This window comes from Tamandua tetradactyla, chromosome 4 (assembly GCF_023851605.1).
Source record: "Tamandua tetradactyla isolate mTamTet1 chromosome 4, mTamTet1.pri, whole genome shotgun sequence".
NCBI lineage: Eukaryota > Metazoa > Chordata > Mammalia > Pilosa > Myrmecophagidae > Tamandua > Tamandua tetradactyla.
Window position 1 is genome coordinate 33,102,905 of NC_135330.1, and position 6,344 is coordinate 33,109,248.

At 34.1% G+C, this 6,344-nt stretch overlaps 1 protein-coding gene across 13 annotated transcripts in view; it reads left to right on the forward strand.

Moving 5' to 3' along the window:
* The window catches only part of RALGPS2 (Ral GEF with PH domain and SH3 binding motif 2), a 264,908-nt gene that overhangs the window by 182,997 nt on the left and 75,567 nt on the right, over window positions 1–6,344 (forward strand). The window lies entirely within an intron of this gene.

Genomic DNA, 6,344 nt, shown 5'->3' on the forward strand with positions numbered 1-6,344 from the left:
CTCCATATCAGCTTCTGTTTAACTGATCAGATGCTTTCAGCTGTTGTTTTTCTGGATTTTGCCCTGCCAGATAGGATCTACCCCAATCAGATTTTCCCAGACAAGACAGGCCCAGGGCTTCGAATTAAGGTGAAACTAGTATGAAGGTTCCCTGAGGTTGAGACCCAGCAGGCTGCAGTCTTTACTCTGAGGCCTCTTGAATCTGTGTTTTTCCTGTCCTGTCCAGCAGGTGAAATGCCTCAGCCCGCAGCTTACCACCAGTGTAAAGTGATGTGATGCCTTTAATTCTCAGCAGACCCTGTCCTGCCAGCGGCATGGTTGATACAGCAGCTGAGATAGAAGGCAGGTCTAAAATATTTCTATTTTCTAGACCCTTGGGTCTGAGTTCTTTACATGAGAGCCACCGCTTGTGTTGAGCCGTGCTCCCCACACTCCTTTTTCTTGGGGAAGATATACCTTTTAGGCAATTACCTCCTTCATCTTACTAGTTGCTTTAACTCTCAGTCATTCCTTAACTCTACCCCTGCCTGCCACAGTGCTGAAACCTGAGAATACCTGCAGGTTAATTTAATGGGCAGCTAAAAAAAAATTTTTTTTAATCCTTTTTTAGAGCCATACCCCAGTCCTCTCTGTTCAGCAATCAAGAGCTGAAGTTGGTATGTGCCCCTTTTATTGGGGCACAGCCTTCACCTGGTTTTATTTGCTTGTCAAACCCCAAAAGCCTCTGGTTTTTATTCTTCCATCAGTCCCACCTCCTCTCTGGTCGGAAGAAACCCCCAGGTTCCTTTCATGCTTGCTTCAAGTTTATCTGTGCTTGGAGCTTGTATTCAGCAGTCAGAATTTGTTAATTAATTCTGTAATTGGAGCTTGGTTAAGCTACCTTCCCTTGTTTCTAGTTGGGACTGCTTCTTTTTCCCCACAGGGCAGTAAGTCCAACACAGCCTATTGTGCCAGTGGGGCAGGGGTGCCCACCTCCATGGCTTGGGAAACTTACTGTTCTGCACTTGATCTCAGCCCTTCCACCTATTCCAGACTGGTGTACGATGTGTATCCAGTCATGGGAGTCCCTCTAGCAGTTGTTCCAAACAGTTCCTGGCTATTAACTAGCTGCCCTAGAGGATGGACTAAATCCCACACCTCCCTACTCTGCCATCTTGCCCACCTCTTAAGTGTTTTGAAGAATGTAGATTTGAGAATAGTTTACATTCTGGTTTTTTTTTTTCTTCATATTTTGTTCTAATATAAAGTGAACTAGGACCATGGTTTTTAAATTTAACTTGTCATGGCTTTAGAATCCTTTCCTATTCATATGAAACTGGCCTACTACACTTGTCAAAAATTGCAGCACTTAACAACAGAACGGAACTTGCCCTTATGACATTTGAAAGATAATACTTAAGCAAACTGATGGCTTCTGTTTAATGCTCCCTCTTCAATTATACAGAATTTGCATTGTGCTACCTTTTATTCATTATTTCTTTAAAAGTTCTTATGGAAAGAATATAATGACCAAAAGAATTTATAGTACATAGAGGAAAGGAATAGGTTAATCATCTATTAAACCAAGAGACATGGTCCAAACTGATATTATTTCCCCCCTAAAAATGATGTTAAGTCCAGCCATTCTTTGTGAAGCTTAAAAAAGGGAGCAGGAGTTTATATACTGACAAAACTCTTATTCTGATACTACCAAATTTATCTGTAATGCAATATGGATTAAGTTACAAAAAATAGAAAATACTTCCTTGGTTTTCTACTCATCATCACTTGAAAAGTTCCTCTTCTGTTGGTTTGCCTTCAAGGTAAAAATTAGTCAGCCTGGACAATATAGTAAAAAATTCTTAGAATAAGGGTACAAAGATTTGTCTAGAGAGGAATAGTTTGGCACATCTCAAGGAAAAAATTGTTTTATGTGTGAGTTATTGCTTTAAATCTGAAAATCATTAACAGCACTCATTTTTTCTTGTCATTGGAGAACAGTATTAAGGCACTTGTTGAAGAATTTGGCATGAAGGTTTGCATTGCTTCAGAGAAAGAAAATAGAATACTGCAAAAATAATTTAGTTATAAGGAGCATAAATATTCTTTCATATTCATTTTCTAGCTGATTTCTATTTTATTCATATAATGAGAGCATGTGTTGGGAAAGAATACATGTTTTTCAAACTGTGGAAACAAGTAAAATGTTGCTGTTCTATATAATGTTTCCTATTAAGTACAGCAGAATGTTATAGAGAAGTTTTTGCAAAATCTCCAGCCTTTCTGCAGAAAATGAGCATATGTTTTCTTGTATTTACATGTGGCCTCTTCTCACTCTTATAGCAAAGCTCTCCTCCTCTCCCTTCCATTTAATTTTCAGTTTAATATCTCAGGTTTCATAGTAGGATTTTATTTTTGAGAATAGAAAAATCTTCCTAGAGCTTCATTATGATGTTTTAAATCTGTCTCCCTTTCTGCAGAGTGTAAGCCCTTATTTGTCTTCATTTAAGACATTATCCTATCATCTGGAACAACAGTAGGCACTTAGAAATATTTGTTGGTTGAAGGGATTTAAATGATCTTTCTCTCTAGCTCTTTCCATTGTTTCCAATAATTTTATTTCTATTAATTTTTGTTTATGTATAATAAATGTATTTGTCATATTTTTGTATGCCTAAGCTGAGTCATTATCACCTCATATCAATACAGTTTTAAAAGTATATCAAATTTTATTTGATCCTTTTTTGTTTTTTGATGATTTTCACCTATATTGAAATATTAAATACTGATCTCTGAATAGAATACAGTTCTTTGGTTTTGCAGTAGTTTTAGAAATTGCTGTTAACTTATGTACAAATACATTAAAAAATAATAGCTTTGTATTCACATTTTTACTTAGAGTTTCAGCAAACCCCAAGGCTTTCAGTATAGCTCTGAAATGGAATATTTTATGTACTTAAGTATATAAATGGCTCTGACACTATTCAAAAAATGCTTAATGGTAAAAAAATTCCACTGGCTTTTAATACCTTAAGAGTTAGTTTTATTCCATTTTACTTTCTTTGGTTTGATTTTTTTAGATAATATATACCATAAATTCATTTACTCTATTTGGTTTAGGTTATATTTTGTATTCTAAAACAGCAATAAAAGTTACATTCATTCCTTTTTTTTTTGGTTCAATCCTGAGAAATGAACTTGGACCAGATGGCAGCTAGCCACAGCATTTTCTTCAGCCAAAATTCCTTCTCCATTTTCCATTTCCTCATTAATGTCATTTTCTACTTATGTTCTTTTCTTGTATTTTTAAAATTCCTCTAACATTCTTTATAGTATATTGTCTGACGTTTACTTTAGACCACTGAAAGACATGTTATATAAAAGGACTGGTGGTGGAATTTCATTAATTTCCTTCCCATGTTTATAGTATTTTCAAGAACCTTTATCTTTTTAAAAACTAAGAGTTGCAACTATCTGTAATCTGCATGTTAATCATAAACAGAATCAGATTCCCAGTTCCAAACACTGTGCTGGTGCTAGGTCCAACTGTTGAGATTTCTATAATTTGTTGTATGATTTTTCTAACCTTAACAGGAAGCTAATAATTATAATAAAAACTTAAATAACTAACATTTATTCAACATTTAACTCTGGGCCCAACACTGTGCACTTTACATAGATAATTAGATAAATTATGTAATACTTAACAATTTTATAAGGGTAGACATTATTAGTATTTGTATTTATACAGAAGAAACTGATGCCAGGCAAATTAAGGAACTTGCTGTAAAGATAGGCATTATAAATATTTCACTTATAGTTCAAAGAAAGCATTATACAATTACATTAGTATTTGGAGAATCTGTATTTGGATTAAAATTTTGAGTTCAGTCTTTCCTGTAATTACTTGTTTTACAATTTAATTTAGTAAGTATGCAACTGATAAAATTGAAAACTGGACTTATTTCTAGGTAGTTTTTTTGAGGAGAAGGGTTGGTATGGAATGTAAGTGGAGTCATTATTTTCTTACTAGGTTATCTTTCACAGATACTAAAATTAAAAGACTATAGAATTGTTAGGGTACGATCATCTTTAATTTACTATTAAGGTTAATCTAAGTATATATATGAATTGTATTATAAGTGAAAAGGTTTATAAATAAATTTAAAATATTTTCATGATTGCAGAAGATTTTACAGTGCTGTTATAGTATTACCAGTAACAATTCTAAAACATATAATGATAGAAGAATTAGTACTCTTATGTCATGATTCATGGAGACAAGTGAACATTAGACTGAAAATTTGATATTTCTACTGTACCAGACTTGGAACGTTGAGGATAATTTTATTCTTAGAAAGCCACTTAATTTCAAGGTGTTGCCTAATTTGGGCATCATCCAAAATTCTTAAGTTTTAAAAATCTCCTTCAGAGAGGCCAAGTGTCCTAGGCAATAAAGGCCTCTCGTTGAGTACAAATAGGGTCTAAATCCTTTTTACAATAAGCTTTATCATATGTATGAAAAATAAATTAATATAAAGAATCCTTCTGTTGAGTAACTCCAACATTATAGCTCAGTCCTACTTAAAGTGAGGCAACCACATCTTAATTTGTAGGTGGCCTGCAAAGTAACTAGCTATAGGACCTTATCTAATATACTCGTGACCTAATCTCTCACAAAACTCTCATTAGGCTACAACTGTTGTTACCTTAAAATTTTTTTTTAATTTCTTATGACCTAGCTGCTTAACTACCTGATGTAGCTATGTTAGGCTTGCAATGGACTATCATGGATCAATAAAGTTTTATGTTTGAAAATCTGAATATTGTGTAACACAAGTATTGAGTACTTATTCTGTGCAAGGCACCATGCTTGTGGTGATAATATTGATAGCTGAATTCTCATGAGTACTTATTAGTGTCAGGCATTACTCTAAATGCTTTGCATGTATTATCTCATTTGATCCTCACAATAAACATATGCGCTAAGTACTGTTACTGTCCCCATTTTATAAGACAAAGAAACTGAGACAAGAGTATGAAAGTTGCCCAAGATAACACAGCTGGTAAATAAAGCTGATCACAACCCAGGCAGTTGTGACTTTACAGCCTACATTCAGCCATCATATATTACTTACTCATATTCCCTATTCTCATGAACACAGTTCCCCAAGTTATTTTTAATCTCTCCAGAAACTCCAGAGTAGAGATATATCAGCTCTATGAAGAAGAGCAGATTGTACCCAGTGACAGGGTAGTTTAGCATTCTACCCAGTTTTCTGATTTGTATGTTGACTTCACATTATTCTGGTTTTAAGAATATTTCTGCCCTGTGAAAATTCTGTAAGACTCATCTTTGCTAGGGTTTTGGATATTTAACTGTAGTCCTGTCAATAAATGAAATTCCCTGTGAAGTTTTATTCCGTTAGGATTTGCTGAAGTTTTATTCAGTTAGGATTTGCTGTAACAATTAGGTGACTAATTCCTCCCATAAATCTTAACAGCAGACTTTTTGCCTCAGAGTAGGAGGATACTTCAAAACCCTTATAAGATGACCATAGGATAAAACCAAGAATAAAGCCGTTATGTTTTTTTTTGGTATTCCCTTAACTGCTTTCACCAGAAGTTTTACTTTGAGATATGGCAGGTGAAAAAACATTAGTCATATAGGGCTTGAGTACTCAAATTTTTAGCCCCATAGCAATCCACTCTTATGGACAGTTCGCCTCATACCATTTAGTTTTCATTGGATTTTCTTTCTCCTTGAGCAAAAGTCCCAAGAGATTTCCCCAAACATTTGAGCTTCACAAATAAGGGAAAGTCATCTCTAAGAATGAACATGTCACTGGAAGAAAATTGTTATAGAAGGTTCCAATAAAGTTGTTGATTGCAAAGATGAGTTAAAGACAATTATGAGGCAAAGCATTAATCACATACACTGTAAAATATAATTAGCAATTTGGACCTGCCAGATTCCCATAGGTTCTGCTTTTAAGCTGTTGAATGTCAGTACTGGAAAAACATTTGATAACTCTTGAAGTTGTTTTAATCTCACCTTTAAGTAAACAGTAATAGTGGTAAAGTTGTCAGAGCCTTCTGTCTTGAATAGAAGACAGGTTTTTTTTCCTTTCAAGTAATGAAGAGCAGTAAATTAGGGGGGAAAAGTATGATTCAAATGTATAAAAATCATTGACTCACTAAATATTCTCCTCCTTTGTAATATTAGTATTTTGCTGATTTTATGACTTACATAAAGTGCATTAAAGGAAATTTTATGTTCAACATACCATATGAAGATAATCATATGTGTGCTCCTGTTTTTATAATTGACCCATTCAAATAATGTGTACATTATTTGTGTATTT